Source organism: Agelaius tricolor, unplaced genomic scaffold (assembly GCF_023055355.1).
Source record: "Agelaius tricolor isolate 1412-34295 unplaced genomic scaffold, bAgeTri1.0.p SCAF_4, whole genome shotgun sequence".
Lineage (NCBI taxonomy): Eukaryota > Metazoa > Chordata > Aves > Passeriformes > Icteridae > Agelaius > Agelaius tricolor.
The window spans coordinates 1,319,114-1,338,377 of NW_027269264.1; the positions used below are offsets into that span (position 1 = coordinate 1,319,114).

The following is a 19,264-nucleotide window of genomic DNA, read 5'->3' on the forward strand; positions in this document are numbered from 1 at the left end:
TTACAGATATTTTAGTGTCTAATGGTCAAAAATCTTTCATAAATCAGAATCTAGAAGCCTATATTAATTATTTTCACGGTCCTTAGAAGTCACAAAAATATTTCTGAAGTAAAATTAGTTCAAACCAATACTTCAAAAAATTTTTATTATTAACATAGTCTAAGGAAAATATTTATTACAGCAAATCCCTACTTCTAATGTCCCACCCTCCCTTTGTGCCCTGCTGAGGAAAACCCAGCTCCAGCTCCCCAACCAAGCATTATGTGCACTGGGGGCTGCTTTTACGTGTCCCTGGAGCTGCCCCTTCTCCAGACTGAACCAGGCCTGGCTCTCCTGCCTCTCCTCACAGGACAAGTGCCTTACCCCCAGCCACCTCAGTGGCTTTCTGCTAAGATAACTCCGGTTTATTGACATTTTTTTTCTGTACAGAAGAGTCAAAAACTGAATACAGTGTGATTATATTGAAGATTTTAGAACAAGTTCCAGAACTTATCAAGTCTTTTCAAGTAATTCAAAAGGCTCCCACCCTCAACGATGGACTTTGAAGGTAAGCACTAAGGTAGGCTCTGTTACTCAGGAGTAAGTTCTTGTCTGTATTCTTGTGTCAAAGTGGAGCCTGGGTCAAAGTGGAGAATTTTTTCACAGCTATGAATTTCAATGCTGGAACCCATGCAAGATGGATTTGTGACAACCAGTAGATCAGTTGGGAACTTGCTCTGAAGGAAAGACTGCATGTACTCTTCCACACAACTAAAATTGTGAAGAAATCATAATCTGAGCTCATGTGCCTTAAGAAGTGACTTTTCTAAATAATTCAAGTAGGAGGAAAGATTGAGCAGCGAAAGGAAGCTGTCTACCTTTTACAACTCAGATGAATTTTTCAGCTGGACTAGTGAAATATGAAATTAATTGTAAATGTGTGTTCTGACAGTAAAGTTGTTCTTTTAAGTTCATTTTGAATATGAAATAAAAGCATGTACTCGAGATACCAGGTGTCCCTTGTAAATTAATTCAGGTAATGGCATTGGAAACTGAAAATGTTGTATTTATTAGCTAGGATATTTGTATTTCTTAAATACTTAAAAGAATTCTTATAACTTTAAATATTGCAGAAATATTTCTATACATTTTAATTAAATCTTTTCAAGCAAAGAATAAAAACATGGCAAAGTTTCCAACATATCCTGTGTTTTCCCAGCTGTACCTGATCTCCTTACATTTTATTGGTTTACAAGGTTCTGTATGTAAGTATTTAATAAGAAGCTACATTTTATATCATTATTAATCATCATGCTGATTTTTGCCAAACAGGTCTTTTTTGCTCTTTTCAACTTGAGCAATTTGTGTGTCTGCTGTGTATGTATCTGTGCGTGTGCATGCACAGAGAGGACACATAACAGCTGGTGTTATAATTGAGTACATTTTTTATTTTTTTAGATATGCAGTTCTAGCCAGTCAAAGCAGGTTGTACCAAAAATAATTTTGAATGTAGTTTTAAAGTTGGAATTAATTGTGCTGGCTGCACTTGGAAATGAATTATTAAGGTACAAAAAATTGGGGAAAATATTTTTGTCTGAGCACCAAAGGAACCCTTTCCTGAGAACACAGAGAGAGTTTTCACTTTCTTTTAGTTACAGATAAAATTCCATTTAGAACTAAGATATGAATTTCTCCCTAATTATGATATTTGAACCTGTTATATAGACGTCCCTGCACTCTAATACAGTTATTTTATATCAGAATAAGACTTTCATTCACTGACTTCAATCAGGGTCACACTTTCAACTTGCTTTCTCTTCTATATGTTTGTTTTCTTTGTCTCTGTTTCAAGTTTTAGTACTCTGGTGTGCTTCATTATATTGCTTATTTCTGTTACTTATATATATATATAAAAGCAGCATAATGGTAAAAATGGCAAAGATTTTAGAAAACATTTTCTATTCTGTGGACGAATGGGTGTACCCACGTGAGACTTAATTCATGATCAAAATCTGGAAAGAGAAGAATTGTAACTTAAGCATGTCCACTGTATGTTTAGCCATACTGTGTTTTTAAAAAAATGACTGGAGTTCAGAATGAAGTTCTGGATATATGCAAGGGTATAAAATTAGTTTTCTTCTGCAAAAAGAGACACTTCCTTTTGAAGGTTCAGAAGAGTCCCCTAAAGTCTTCACTTTAGTATGATTTTGTCGGGTTCGGCTGTCTGTCTCTGCCCCGACACGGGTAGAGTGGTTCTCGGGTGGCACGCAATTCAAAGGACGAGTCTGGACTCTTCAGCTTTTCGATCTTCAGGTTGTTTATTATTTCTTATCTACAAAATTTTCTGTCTGCCCAACAGAGGTCTGATCTGCAAGCAGTCACAGGCACTCTCTGACCACCCACGGGGTGGTCATGTCTTTTTATACTAAAATCTACGTACACAATATTTACCTTTATTTCCCAATGCTTTTCACCCATGTTAGCAAGTGCACCTTCACCATAAACCAATCCCCAAGTGCCAACATCATCACAGGAGATGGAGGACAAGAAGAAGAAAGAAGAAGGACGAGACACGCCCTGATCCCTCCATCTTGTCTCCATAACCCCCCTGTACCAAAAACCTTAAAGTCTGTATTTCACCCTCTAATTGTGTCTCTTTTACAACTTTTACTCTAAAGTGATTCTCTTGTCCTCAAACTCTTGTTACTTCTGTGGATGGATCAAAATCAAGCCACCAAACACTCTTGGCAACATTCCAGGGTTTTCGAGACCCCCAAGGGTTCTCCTGGCATCTCTGGACATCGGGAACGATGTGCTGAGATCCCACATGATTTCAGCAGTATTTTAATAGAATTTATATACTATATAAATATGAGAGCAATTGCATAATTACATAATTTTCAAGACCATTAATAATAATGTTATTGAAATTTTCTAAGTAAACGTTTTCCTGTGTACAAACAGCTGGAAGAAGACTAATAACATAAATCAATTTAGGTTTGCTTGCAGTGTAACTGGAAGGCTCTCTAGGGCTCATTGATATAATTCAGCTTTGGGTCTTTCCTAGTGTCAGCATCTGCACACTTAGTGGTGTTATTCTGCTGTCAACACTGCAAAGACTGCTTCTAGAAAATATATGGCTTTATTATAAAATGACATAGAACTAGGTAGAATTTGAATTTTCTGTTGTGTCATTCTTGAAAGAAGTAGAAAGTTTTCAAAGCTTCATGTAACATTCCTGACTATAAAGATTCCCATTTTCTCTTCCAGTGCTACTGCACTCAAGTAACATATAAAATATGTGGATTTAGTTCTGGGCTCGTTCTGGCACTTGGCTGTTTCCCACTGCTCTTAGAAGCAGTGAGCTTTTGTGGCTTCACTGGGAGTTGGTTACATAGGGAATATGGAATAGCCCTATCCCATCACTAGAAATATTAATACACAAATAGGGATGTAAATCCCAGATTTACATTAATTTGAAGCACCAGTTGAAACCATTAGGTGAGGAATCTTGCCAAATCCTGTTTATGTGTAATTATACCATATTAAAATGAGTGGAAACTAGTTCTTTGTTTAGTAAATGTGATAAATGTGTCACTGTGTAAAGACCTTTAGTCTTATTTATGGACTCCTAAGTTATAATAAATAACTTGAAAATAAAAATAAATAACTTGAGATACAATGTGAAATTTCTTAATAGCAGAAATAATGCACACATCTTTTCAACAAGACTAGTTCATACCTACTTACAGCTTCTTAGTGTTCGTTTTTCTTTTTGTATTTTTCTGAACAATGTATTTTTATACGGTCCCCATTTTGCAGATTCATAGGGCTGTTATGGAGGCATAGTAGCAGTGGGGGAGGATGTTACTAATTTTGTGTTAATCTTGAGGGACTTGAAGTAACCCAGTGATTTTGACCAGTACCTTCAAAAGACTTTCTGTTTACTCTCACCTTTTCCTTCATTTCAGAAAACAAGGTAGATTTTTCACTGCTGAGAGGACTGAGCTTTGGCCAACAGTGTTGTGCATGCCAGGCTGGAAAGGACCCCTGTTCAGCTCCTCAATGGAGAGATTGTGACCACCACTTGGTGAGTCCATGCTTTGGGAGGTGTCTCCACAGAAAGCTCCATAGAGCTGTCTCAAACAGGTAATTCTTTTTCAGTCAATATTAAAGATTTTCAGTGCTTATCCCTTGAAAATTTTCTGTATTATCATAATATATTCAATAAATTGATTTTAACCAACTTTTTGTTTAACATATGGAATTTAGAAGAATTTTAGAGAATTTTCTTCCCTTCTTGAGCAAAACTTATTCTATATCTTCTTTCCTAGCTTCTGTCTAGGACTTAAGTGAGGCTAATTTTTCCCAGGCCTTTACTTTCATGTGCTACTTTATGAATTGCAAATAAAAATTCATTAAAATGGAAATGACTTCTGGTTTCATTTTTTAAAAATATTTTGTTGTTACATAACAGCAAAATGGATGTTACAAGAGGATTATCCATCAAATTAAATGTAAATGTATATTTAAATTTCAAGATTTTCTTAGTTTTATGTTCAGGTGAACTATTGAAGCAAAAGTGAAAATGCAAGCAACATTTGTAAGTGACATCACTCTGGCAATATTGTGTATTTAGTTAACTATACTGCAGTATTCACAGCACTGACTCTGAAAGTGTAAAAATACCTGTTAATGTTGACTTCGTTTGTGTTACTATTCAAAGAGAGCTTTATCCTAAATGTATATTAAAATAGTGATTTGAAACCCTAAGTTTAATTGATGATTCCTCTGCTATGTTATCTCTTGAGAAAGGAATGTCTTGCATCACACTTTATAATTTCTGGACAATTATTCTTGTAAGAATAAAGGTGAATCTGCAGATTCATTGCCTTTTGTCTGTGGCCAGATTGTTATTGAGCAATTACCAATTTTATCAAGGATTTATTTTACCTTTGATAACAATGCAAAGCAAATTCTTCTTCTATACACCCTTGATTGCAATTGAGAAGGAATTTATTATATTAATCATAAATCTATTTTTTTACTTGCCCTGCTGTGAGGACACCATGTAGTGTAAAGCATCATGTGTAATATATATCATGTATATGAATTTAAAAAGTCTAGTGCAGCGTTTCATTTTCTATTCAGTAGGTTAAAAATTATGAGCTGATATTTTAGCTACTATTGACTGTGAGTTTCTTAATCTGTCTGGACATATGAATGCTGCATTTGTTTTTCTGTTTACAACAGGGAAAGAGGAAACTCCCATGAGAATCTAAAAGATATATGCTTACCCAAAAATGACTGTATCTCACCCTGTGTGTCAGTCTGCAATGAATTGAAGATGCCGTAAGTAATTTCCTCAAAATCAAAGAATCAACAAGCAATAATGACCAGCAGTCATCACTTTGGGCAGATAAAGAAGATTTTATTCATTGTTCTATACTGGAGCTCTATATTTTTATCAATCTTTGCTGTTTTTTACCTCCACAATTTTCTGTCTCATATGTAAGTCCTTCAGGGCACAAAGCATGTGTCTGTATGCTTTGGTGTAAGATAACAGTAATAATTTCACTTGACATTTATTACAATAAAGTATGTAGCAATGCATTTAGAACAAAACCATGTGTTGATGTTTCACAGCAATGCCAGATAAAACTGATTAAGTAAGATTCTATTCACACTATTAACTGTGATTCTTTTTCACATGGGTTTCAATTTTTTCAATGAAGAATCAGTATTAGATGATTTTATTTAAGTTAGTGGGTACGTTAATTGTCTGAATGAGAAAGATAAACAGAATTTTGCTGTTGAGAAGAAATAATTGAACCTCTATTACATTACAAGTTGGATGCACTGCTACACAGCTTCACACAGCTTAAGATCAAGTGGTTCACCTGTTCTAACTTCTTGGCTAAGGTCAGATAATCCATTAGATTTCTTCCAGGACCCAAGGAACATGTGTATTCTTAATGCGTATTTTACAAATAAACTGCTAGTAGTGATTTTAGACCTTCATTTTTTCTGCTTGAGTAGTCAATCAATCCCATAAGCAGGAGCTACAAGCCAAGACAGATCAAGGTTCAGAAAAAAGGTTTCAGCAAAAATAAAGCACTCTAACATCAGGATTTTAAAACTACTTTACAGAATGGTTAGGCATGGCATATGGTTAACAGAAGAAAAAAAAGATAAATATATGTTTAATATATTTTTAAAATATAGCAGGAATTAAAAAAAAATAATTTATTGAAATTCTTCCAAAATTTGGGATGTTAAGGTACACAAATAGTGATCAAAGCACTAGGAGTAAAGAGTTGTCCTAGATGTCAGACAACATCTAGGGTGTAAGGAATGAGTGTTTCATCGTATTTGCAAGAGGGAGCTTGTACATAAGCATAAAGTGGAAGTAATTGAATTTATTCTCTCATTTGTAGGCATTTCTCATTTTTTATCAGTTTTAAGCTTCAAGTTGTTTTGATATCTTGTGGCTGTTTTGTCCTGAGGACAAAACTGTCCACAATTTTGTCCTAAGATAGGTATTAATGTGTTAGTGACAGAATCACAGAATCTGCCAAGTTGGAAGGGATTCACATCAAGTCCAACTCCTGGCCCTGCACAGCACCATCTGCAAGAGTCACACAATATGCCTGAGAGCCTTGATCAAGTCTCTCTTGAGCTCTGTCAGGCTGGTGCTGTGCCCACTTCCCTGGGGAGCTGTTTCAGTGCCCAGCCACCCTGTGGGCGAAGAACTTTTCCTAATACCCAACCTAAACCTCCTCTTAGACAGCTTCAGGTCATTCTCTCATATCCTGTCACTGTCACCACAGAGCAGAGATCAGTGCCTGCCTCTCTGCTTCCCCTCACAAGGAAGCTGTAACTGCAGTGAGGTCTCCCCTCAGTGTCCCTTTCTTCAGGCTGAACACAGCAAGTGACCTCAGCCATTCCTCACACGGCTTCACCCCATGGCCTTTCACCATCTTCGTGGCCTCCTTTGGAAACTCTCTAACAGCTTAATCTTATTGCAGACAAATGAAGTCACCATTTCCTTTAATTCTTCCTTTACTTTCCTTAATTTTTGGTTGGTTTAGGTACTATTCTTTTAAAATTTCTTGAAAAATTAAAAATATATCAAATCTTTTAGAATAGATAAAACTTTCTACAAAATGTCTTGAAATACCATATTAGTGTCCTTGCTAATACTTTTCATCCTGTCTATAGTGTATGTGTTAGATTCCTATGGACATATCCATCCATATACATATATGTATTTGTATATATATACACACACACTTATATATGCATACATATGTGAAATGTGTGTGTGTGTGTGTGTGTGTGTGTGTGTGTGTGTGAGTATCTGTGTCTGTGTATCTAATGTATGTATTACATGTATGTCCTCTTTTATTCCTGGTAAATTCTCTTTCTCTAGTCCATCATTAGAGATTCACCAACAGTGATGTGAAGTAACAGATACTATTTTTTTCACTAAACATTCTTCTCCTTCACTCTCCATTATAACTGTGATATTTTTTTGTTGTTGATCAAGTCTTCTTTCCAAAGATCTTTACAGCTTCTGATCACTATCTTCAATTATCTTCCCCCTGCAATATCATGTCTTTGGGCCTTAGTGCCATTTAATATCAGCCAACTTCTAGGAATACTGTATTCCTTTCAAACACTTTAAGCGAGCCACATTCAACCAGACAGTCTGAGAACATTAAACAGGAGACTGAACCAACTTACACTACTTCATTGTTTGCTGAGATGCTCTGCTTGATTCGTTTGGGGTGGAGAAACAGTTATGTCAGCTGTATTCTTCTGGCAGGGCTTGTTGGGGGAGCAAAGGATGCTGCCCTTTTATGTATTTTAGCGAAGGATTTTTGGTGAGCATCCAGGCATGTGGCTTGCTCTAGGAGTCCCAGAGCAAGAGGTAAGGTGAGAACCTCTCTTCTCCTTTGCCTGCAGGCAACCAGAGCACTCTCCAGGACAGTGCTGTCATGTAATTGAGTTCTTCAGGCTTTCACTAGTTCATACTTGGAGAGATTTCCTATTCTCTGGAAGGTGTCCTTAAACTTCTCTGCACTTGATTTGGTTCCATGCCCCTGACCAGATTGCATCTAAATTCTAACATTGATTTCTACATTCCTGGCCACAGAAAGCTGACATAGTTTAGTGTTGGTTTTGGCCAGAAGGCTTTTCTCATGTCTCCCCAGGCTCTCTGTACTCATTTAGTTGCTTTCTGAATCTCTTGTATTTTTATGCTTTGATTCTCTGATGGTGGCAAATAGTTAAGCTGAAATGTGGCTTTGTGCTAACTTGTTTAGGTAGTTCCACTTTGCTTATGGAACTTGAAGTTCATTGTGCTTCTTCCTCTCATCAGAAATATAAAATTATCTTTCAAGATTGGAATGGAAAGGCCTGCATATTTGAATCTCATATTAGTTTATGGCTCTGATAAATAACTAATTAATGTAAAATTATTTTGTTGACTTTAAGTTCTTAATTAAATTCCATTATTTTTGATATGCTCATGCAGAAGCATTAGTATGCAAATCACAATATGGAGTATAATGCGTTAATGGATCCATTGACTGCAATGTTTTCATTGTGCAAAATATGCCTTCCTCATTCATGCAAATGGTTAATATGATTATTTTAACCATTTGTATATTTATTAGACAACTTAAGCACAGTCTAGATAATTCTGTTGTAAATTCAAATTAATTTCATTGTATATATATGAAATGCTTAATTGTGATAGTAGTAAAGAATTAGTTTCTGAATTAATTAAGTGCATTCTAGAAGCCCAGGGGCTTTTGAGAGTATGAAGACACAGTCAGAAAGTGGAGATATGTAAGATATGGCTTATCCTGACATCAGAACAGGAAACCAAGCCTATATCTGTTTGAGATAAAGTGGTTAAAAATCATTCTGCCAAACGAGGTGGTTGTTGTAAAAACTTTGTATATGAAAATCAAAGTCACATTCCAGCTAACCAGCTTGGAGATAACTGGAAAAGAAATGGTTGAAAAATTTCCTTCTAAGCCTCCAAAAAGCACAGTGGGATTGATAACCAAGATGGAAATTTGAATTGAACCTTGCAAAATGCTGAACACCTGGGAGGTGTTGAATGAAGCAAGAGACATTGTCCCACATATAGTAACTGCAGGGCAATATGGTGCAGACAATTTTTTTCTGCAGTACCTCTCAGAACTTCTTGATGCTGCATGACTTACCCAAAGGCTCATACCCAAAGGCTTAGTTGGCTCAGTATTTTCTGCTGTAGGCCTGACTCTAAGGGAGGCTGCCATTCCAGGTAACTCCCCCCAGTTTGCACAGTGCACATGACGTTCTGTGGTGTGAAATAACCATTTGGTCATCTTGGGTCACCTGTCCCAGCTCAGATCCCTCCATTTCTTTCTTGTACCTTCTCACTGACAGAGCATGAGGCACGCACACACACACGTGTGAACACACAAAAGTCCTTGACTTAGAGCAAACATGACTTAGATAAACCCAAGATACCACCCAATGATGCGTTTTCAACTTTATTCTCATTCTGAATTCAAAATACAGCACTATAACAGCTGCTGGAGAAGCCAAAACCAGGACAGGCTGTAAGCTGTAGCCAGCAAATCATCTCTGTTTTCGGTGAAACTCTACCCTTTTAGTAAGTCAAATACTTTTCCGCAATGGTTTTTGATGCTAATGGGAGCACAAAATTAAAGTGTGCTGTGGGTTTTTTTGTCAAGGGTGCCAATTAGATAAGCATAAGTGAATAGGAAATTTTGCAGAAAACAACTATAAGACAGTTTTTTCAAACTTTTTGTAAAATATGACCTTTTCTTTATCTTTTCTGCAGTTACAGTGACTTGTGAAGCATGGAAATACATGATATATAATCACAGAATGTAATCTGCTGATATTTGAAAATGGAGAGAATATGTGGAGATAGATTTAGAAAATTTCATATTGGAAGATGTTTTTGTTCCCTTATACATTTTATCCATTATATTTAATAATGTCAATGAGTAACTTGTTTATGGCTGAAACAAGTGACTAATTTAGAGAAATTGTCTTATTTATTGCCACATGTTTCTAGAAGTTATAATAACGGTATTATTGAAAGAATAGGTTTTTAGGATGTTTTAGGATGTTTCTGTAAAACACATTTTTCCCCGGTACATTCCAAGAAGCTAGGATTTTTTAAGACAGAACTGATTTGCAATATGATTTGTCTGGTTCAGTGGTAAAGTTTGAATACATTGTTAGCACCTTAATATTTTTTTAATTATACTTAAGAATACTGCAACAAACTTTCTTGTTTCCGATGGGTTTTGAATTTTGTTGGAGTTACATTTCAACAGCAAAGTACTGTTGATATTGTTGATATTGTGGTTTATAAAGATATGTGAGAGTCCGATTGATTAGTTTATCAATACATTCACAATGCTAATTGAGAATTTTCCCCAATTAGTGACTATTTATTATGGACCATATCCATCAATGGCATATGAATTACTGTTTTCAACTTAAATATTCAGCTGGGTTATTTATAAGTAAAGAGATTTATTTCCTCACAACTCAATTTAAAAAGCAAAGCCTTTTCGTTGGAGTTTTAAGGGTGTGATATGTATTTCAGAAATGGACTAGGAAAATGATTCCTAGGAAATGTTTCTTTGCCTATACTATATATGAATTAATATGCTGAAGGGAATTTTGGTACCTCTTATCAGTTTCCCTAATCAGCTTTCCTTTTTTGTTTGTAGCATGAAGAAAGGGACAAACAGTTTTTAGGCTTAAATAAAATCTTAGAGTCAGTATTTGAGGTGCTTGTGTTTCTGATGTAAAGTCTATGTCCTACAGTAGCTATTTATCTTCTAATAATTTTTGGAGGTTTCTTCTTTGCATTAATATTTCTGAGTTCTATTTGTTTCCATTTGATAGTACCAGTTAAAAGTGGTACATGACTTTCCTTTTCCCTTAATTTTACAACTTCGTCCTTGATGACACAAATTTGGCCCGACCCAAAAGACTGTAAGAAATTGCTCTAATCTAATCTAATCTAATCTAGTCTAATCTAGTCTATTATAAGAAAAACAACCTTTGTCAAGACCTTATGCAATGTGCATGGTAGCGTTGTCTTGCTCATTTACCTCATTTCGTGTGAAGCTGCATATGCTGTGGGGACAGTAACTTCCAATTACTTTCTAAAAGTATTTCCAGGGTGAAGCAGAATCCTTAAGAGAATCTACTTCCAGGCAGGTTCATTTAGAAATCTTCCTCATCCTCTTTTGACAAAGAAAATATTTTTTCTAAGTCGGATTAAAAGTATGTTTTGCTACAAGGACATGGAGGTAATCTAATCCTTAAAAATTTACTTGTATTGGATTAATTGTTTTTCCCATTGCTTCTACTTTCTGAAATAGAGCATTTGAATTTTTTTTCCTAATTTTTTTTCTAATAGCGTCTCTGTAATATCCTGGTTTGACCAAGAGTTTCTCTTCAGAGAGTTAATCCACACTGGAAAGAATTTGTTTAGTGCCACTGGGTTTTGCTTCTCTTGCCTCAGTAAGCAGTCCTCTTTCCACTAAAACTACTGCCTGCAGAGAACAACCTCCTTTGCCATCATTTCAGCTTCATTGCCTAGAAAGCATTGAGAGAGCTCACTATAAACTGAAACTGACCCCAGGGTAACAGAGTTATTTTTTTCACACATGATTTAGTCCATGACAAGATTTCATACAGATTTCCAACAAGGCAAAACCATTATTTGTCTTGAATTGTATGTCACAGAGGCAGAATAATACTCTTTTTTTTGTTTGTGTGTTTGTTTTTGTAATGTTGCAATGAAAGAGACTTAATTTAAAAATGTTTGGATTTTTTGATTGCTTATACTTTTTAAAGCTTTCAAATGAGGCCTCTCTCTACATAAGCCTCAAATGTCAAAACAGAGCACAGCTTTCTGACACACCATCATGTCCTCATCTTCCTTTTCAATAGATGGTGATCCTGCCCCTTACCTCAAAGAACCTGAGAAGGAGCATAGCATTTTCAAAGACACTATGTTTAATTAAACTAGCTGTTTAATTAAAATAGCTCTGTGTGGCGAATGATAATCTTTAAAAGTTTGTACATCTGATGAGACAGGCACCATGACAATAGCACAAATATCACTAGATATGTTAAAAAAAGCATTAAAAGGAAAAAACATCCTTTATCACCTGAACTGTGATTATCTATACCGCCTGCAGTTGTTCTGTTCTTTTATTGTGTTTTTATGGATTTTTAAAGACATCTTATGACCAGGTACTTCAGTACAGAGAATAATAAGCTTCTCTGCAAAATGATGAAGTATTGAGCTGTTTTTCTTTTCCCAATTTTTCAATTACCCTGAGGTAGGAGAAGTCACTACAACCTTTCTTAGGGTAAATTAACATTCATGTTAGTTGACCTCTGAGCTCATTGCTCTCAGAGCCCTTGTTCTTGACAATGCTATTCAGATCACATGCAGTGTCCAGATGTGCCTTGAAAGTACTATTTCACTTGAATAACTATCCAGAATTTCAAGTAAAACAGTACATTTTTTTGGGGAGGAAGGAGTGATGAGAGAGAAAAAAAATCTGAATATGCAAAGTTGATTTGAAAAAGCAAAACAAATTAAGCATAAAAAATATTAAATTCCATTTCTTGAAGAAATAAGGAATCAATAACATAAAGTGTATTTCTTAGCACTTCAGACCAGATTGTTTTGTCTCCAAAATCATCCTCAAAATAGTGTTCCAACACTTTGCTTAGTCTCTTGTCATATAACTGCATAATTCAGTCTCTTTATCGTGAGGTATCACTTTCTATCTTGGAATAAATAACACTTTCTTGAGCATTGTATCACTCTGTGTTTTGGATTGATACTTTTTCACATTCCAGCTATTTCTGTGGTATCTTAATACAGAAACGGAGGAAAAAAAGCACTATAATCTCACCTTCATCGTTCATATTTAACTGTAGTCCAACACATAATAGTAATGGAAATCTGTTGATAAATGTTACTTATTTCTATGACAATGTTATTAACTCTTGGTTTGAAGTTTTTAGTTTAACTAAAATGAAATTCTTCCCATGTTTTAAAATGGTATGAGAAAATATATTCAATTAATTTTACTTTAAGGATGAAAACAGTATTTTTCTTTTAAAAGGGAAAACACAATGTTCAAACTTTTCATCCACTTTATCATCATCTTTTTATGTCAGAGGAGATGGGAATGAAAACTGCTCATACTTTCAATTGCCAACACTTCAGTTTCAGAAATCTATTAATCTGCAGTTTTACGTCCCAATCATAATTGTACACCAGAGGACTAAATTATTAGCCTATGGATGAGAGTTCTGGTGTTGGTGTTGCCTGTCTTACAAGCTGTCCATTTTCTACATAAATCAAGTCCAACTAAAATCACTGATACAGAAAAGAAGATACATTTTTGGATGTATGTTTATCAGGGAATGACATGGAAATTTGTCAAGGACTACTTGTCTTATGGCCATTCTTTTGTCATGGTGTCTATCTGTGGGAGGATCAAACTATTTTTTATTGGAATTTTATTATGTGTATTTTGAGAAGGAAGTGGTGTCTCCGAATTACTTCTGAGCCATAGGAGAACAGCATCACTAAAGATGTTTTTCCAAACATCCATCATCTTTTATACCTATTGGTTGCATCTGCACAAAAACAATATTTCCACTCTTAATTAATACAGTTCTGTTTCTCCACTGGTGGAAACATTCTCATCCAAATTGAAAGCAAACAAAACCCACTTGGCAAGTCTGAGCCTGATCATGCCTTGGACATAAACATAAAAGAAGGTATAAGAACAAAAAAGAGGTATAAAAGAATTGAAAAACTACTTAAAAAGAGTGGTGAAAAAAAATTGTGAATATTATTATCAGGCTAGCATAAATTCAAGAAGTGGTAACCCAAGCCACATTAATACAAATACAAGGTACTTTAAGTGTGAGCTTCGTTGTAGAGAAAGAAACCACAAAAACTTTCAAAACCAATCACTTTATTATGATTTTACTGCATGACCCCGAATTGTAAATTTGATACTGTGCTGTGCAGTATACTTGTAGATGTTTCTAATAAAGCTCAAGCAAGACTTACAAGGTTGTTGTGAAAGCAAATGAGAGTTTGTACTATGCTTCCAACCCAACAGCATACCATAGAATTCCCAGGATGCTGTCAGGTCAAAAGAGCAAAGATGTACCAGAGCAAAGATGTACCAAAGATGTACTGAATACTTTCAGCAGAAAGAATGCCATAGAGTTCTACTTAACTTCCTAAATTATAATTCTCTGTCAGAGGCGTACACTGCATGCAGAGAAAGAAATTTTTCAATACATAGAATTAGAAAGTACCCTTGCCTTTGAGTTTAGTCAGGATTTTAACATGTTTGCCAGGATGGGTAAGAAACTAAAATAGTGTTATCCTTGACTGGAAAGTTCCTGACTGTTCATTAATATTTTACTTCAGTAAAATGAGCTTCTGTTCCTACATTTAAAAAGTGTTGGTAACCAATATGACTGCACAGCAGATAAATAAAATAACCTAGTCTCTGTCATAAGGATACTGTATTCTAAACAGAGAAAAAGCATGGACATTAAAAAAAATTGTAAAGAAAAGTAAGAGGAAGTATCACAGACTATCCAGAATGGTATTTTATGGTAGTGACCACTTTTTGTGGTCATTTTTTTCTACTCTTTTTTAAGGATTTTTTGTGGACTTCATTTTAGGATCATTTTAAAGATAAAAAGTTTAGCACTCTTGAAATTATGGAGACTCTTATAAAATATGTGGATTGAATTGGATGTATGGCCTATAAAACTGTAAGAACATTGACAGGATGTTTAAACTGGTTATTCCCAGTGAAGGTGTTAGTTTTGATGATATTTCTTACAGATATGGAACTAATGGTTGTTCTTTCTGATCCTTCAGTGTATGCCAGGATATTTCTGACGTTTTTTAGCTTTCAGATTTTATATATTTCATGCAGTGGAATGAAACCTAGATTTTCTGTTTTCCTAAGGTATCCTGTTATTCTTCCTCTTTTTTTGGACTGCTGTAAGATGTTAAATGAAAATTTTTCTCATAAAAAATTCAAGGTTTTTCAGAACTTAATTTTCTTCTGGCAGATTATTAGGAAAATTCCAGTTATTAAGAAAATTCCAGTTTGATTGTATTATCATCAACAGATCTAAGGTACTAGTAAAGCCGCAAAGTCATAGGGTGTTACAAAAGAAATTTATTTTGAAAACTTGTCATATTGGATAGCAGTTGTGTTAGTGCTAGATAGCCTTGCAACCTATCACACAAGCTACATTCTTTCCCATTTTTCAATCTGTTTGACACGTGTGGGAAAAGTAGGATTGTTTCACAGGAAAAAAAAATTAAGCACACCTGTCCAAGTTTTTGCTTTCGACTTGTGTTTTGGTGACATAAATTTGAATTTATTTGAAATCTGTATTTCTTCTGGTGCTTTATGGTTAAATCTAGTAGTCAAACAGTGAATCTGAAGTAAATTGAAAATGAAATAGTTTTAAAGGAGTTAAAACTATAATTTTTATTGATCTTAATAGCCTCCATATTGTACCCATTAGAAAGATTTAACATGTCTTAGTAATTTTTCTCAGAGACCTTAGATTTCAAAAGATATGTCTGTTAGGGGAAAAAAAAAGGTAAGGGTAAATAGAGGAGTGTATCTTTTTATTCAAAAGGTTTCTCATTTAAACTTCCATGTCACAGACACATTAGGAACAATATTGATTTTCTTGACCTCAGCTGAGCAACATGAAGACAGCTTACATTCATTCCTATCTTAAATTTATCATAAATCTCATATGTGCCAATATTCTATATTTCAATGTTTTGTGCACATTAGCTATATTGTAAAAATCATATTGTATTAAGTGACACAGCACTAAATTTACTACAAAACAGGTTAGTCTTAGCATTTCATGCCTTGTGAATAATAAAACAGTTATTGATCCTAATAAAATATTATTATAACTTTTTTTTTTGTTGTGGAGGGTATTTGCCCAATTGATATTGTACAGATATTTGCTAAAACAACACAACCACAGGAAGCTTTCCTTATTGTATAACAAGGTTGTTCATCATAATTATGTTGTGTCAGCACAGCCATATAGGTCAACTCGAGTTCAGAAAGATAGGATTATATTTTTTTCTGAGTTCAAGCATGTGTTTAAATATTTCCCTCCCTTTAAAAATAATCATAGTTGTACAACGCTGTAAATAATGGCTAATCTATGAGTTATTTCATCCTATAATCAAGAAAACAGAACTATCACAGAAAGCAATGAATATAATGTTAAGCAAACCACATTGTTTCAGTGACAGTATTTAGTCTTCAAAATGAATAGGAAATATATTTTACTATAATACTTTGATATCTATTTACATGTATTTCCTGTTATGAGTCATTAGCATCAGTAAGCTTTTGTTGAAGTGGTACAAATTTGTTGTAAAGAACTGAAGTATTTTCAAAAGACTCAGGAAAAAGTCTGTTTTTCTGCATATCATCTTCAGTCTTTCTCATAATTAATTTGGATATATTCAGTTTCTTTTGGCCAAAAGCTAAGAGGAACTATTTTCAATTCAGCAGACATTGTATTTTTGCATATTATTGTCATTACCACTGAATATAAATTGTCTTCCTTCCTTGTTAGGGAAGAAAACGTTTCCAGGAAGCATTTTGTCAGAAATGTCTTTTTGTTGAATTATCCAGTGTTCATGTATGCTGGGACTTGTGTGGTTGTATGTAGTAATCTATTTAATTTGTGTAAATTCTCCTCATCCCTTTCCTTTTTAACAGTAGCTAAATTTCACAATAAGTTAAAAAAAGAGAGACGGAAAACGAGCCTAAAAAGTGATTGTGATTTAAAGCATATGTTTTAGTACAAAGTACCTTCTCTATTGTTACTCATAGGAAGAGGACATGGAAACAATATAAGGAAAATTTAAGTTTGCTGCAGTAATTATGAAAATGAAGTCTTTTTAAGCCATGAAAATCTCTGTGCACTACTTTAAAACAGCCAATTAACTTACATTGCATACTGGCTTAAACAAGCTGATCAAACACGGTAGCACTTCATCAGTCTTCATCTTGAGCTCCAGTTCTCTAAAGGTTAATGTATCATCCTCTTTCATTGATTTCAATCCTTTCAGTTGTTGATATGTTAATATATGTATTGGCAGTAGATTTTAATTTCTTTCTCATTTCTGTATGATGCAAAAGGCATAATACTATTCATGAAAAAGAATCAAGGAATAATTATAGAATGATTACTCTTTCTTCCCTGTCTTTTTTTCTTTCTCCCTGCAGTAAATAAAAAAAATAAAATTGAAGAAGTAAATAAAAAGAAAAAAGAAAAAAAAAAGACTAATCTGGGAGAAAAATCACAGACAAGCCCATATTGTACCACTTCTCTTTTAGCTCATCAAAATTGATAAAAAAATTTTTAACACTTACTGCATTTGAAAACATGAGTGTTATTTCAAGCTATAGAAATACACTGAATGGAAATTTCATTTTAATTAGTCTCTATTTCCCACTAGCAGAGCTTGCAATTCTCATCAGTCCCCAATCTTTTTCAGCTAGGACAGCTTTCACATTCCAAACTTACTCTGATGAAATGCTCCATTTATCCTAATGGTAGCAAGTATTTGGGTTTCTGTGCATATAGGTCTCATATAGTTGTCTATACTGATGAATGTCATTTTGAATGACATGTTGCAGCTCTCAGGTTGATTGGATGTGAGCCCAAGGGCATAGGTAGCCGGCAAAGATGATTTTACAAGGACAGTTTGCATAACAAGCAACTGTCATCTCATTAGCAAGCATAGGCATTTTTGCCACATGCTGTTTAACACATCATCACACCTGTTCACACTTCATTGTCCCAAGAATTCAGTTAGGCAGCTTGTTGTTGGCTTTATTTTTTAATTTCTTACTGAGAGTTGGTTATTTGGTGCCAGAATCAGAGGTGGGAGATAGGTGCAGTTTAGGGTTTAAAATATGATGTCCTGTGAATACTGCTCTGAAGGGTGGTAAAGACCAGGATTACAGTTTGAATAATAACTACCATCAGTGATTGTTTATAGTTCTTCTTGCTACCTGCTGTTCTTTTGGAAACTGAATTAGCTATCCTCATAGCCTATAAAACTGACCGTTTAACCAATGTTTGCTTTGATATGTAATCTCTCTTCTTTTCCTCTTCTTGCTATAAAATGCACATTGAAGCCCCAGAGCAAGATTTTTCTACAATAGGGAAGTGAAGGTGCCATCACTTTTTGCATAAGTCATTCCTGTGTCCTGGCAGATCCTGGTGTACTTTTACAATGGTAGCTCAGACCCTGCACCAGCTTCAGCCCCAGGCTACATGCTGGTGGAAGTCTGTCACCAGCAGACTGGGGGTTTGGAGCACTGGCAGCTAAAATACTTCTGAGGTGTCTGGATAGCCAAAGAGGGCACCCAAGGCCTGCCTGATCCCCTAACTTTGCTGCTGGGTGGAGAAGCATTCTCCTTTTTAAGTCCTAAAACCAAGAAAGAAAATGAGGCAGTACAGATTAGATGAGCTGGAACCCACAGAACTGGGTGGCTGGTAAGAAGAAAAATATGAGAAAAGGATTGTTGCAGCTGCAGATTTGGAGAAGGTGGAAAGGAGGAAAATGAGGATATCTGGGGGAAGGTTGACTTCACTAAGAAAACAGATGGAGGAGTGAATTGAAGAAAAGAAGTGGGAGCAGATGAAGCCAGCTTTGATAAACTGGAATTGCTCATAGCCCACCTACTCAGTCAAGTTGTCCAACTCACCCTTTTCATTTGCTGATGACTGAAATTGTGAAGGAAGCTGCATACACATTCATTTGCTCAGAATAAGCATGTTAGCCAGAGGAGGGAGGAAAAATGGTCTGCAATGTGCTACATCAGTGGAAGTGTTTCTCTCAGTTTTTTTTTGGTGTATGAGAAAAAGCTAAATATCTTCCATATATGTCTTGCAGTATTATGACAATGTAAAAATATTGCTTTATTCAGTTCAATTGACCCTTTCCTGTATCCTGTTGAATGCACAGTACTTTGCAAGTGCTACAGTATCTCTATAGTATCTTTGTCATATCTTATTGATAAATCAATCAGAAAGAAAAAGCTTTAACATTGGAGTTCAGTAAATGAAACCTAATCTTCCATTGCTCTTCTAGAGAGAGTGT

At 35.0% G+C, this 19,264-nt stretch overlaps 1 long non-coding RNA gene across 1 annotated transcript; it reads left to right on the forward strand.

Annotated features, from left to right (window-relative positions):
- Window positions 1–450: 450 nt before the first annotated feature.
- Window positions 451–5,473, forward strand: LOC139589460 (uncharacterized). The gene is made up of 3 exons (XR_011679015.1): window positions 451–547; window positions 3,951–4,128; window positions 5,233–5,473. It is a non-coding gene; the product is annotated as an uncharacterized lncRNA (long non-coding RNA).
- The last annotated feature ends 13,791 nt before the right edge of the window (window positions 5,474–19,264 follow it).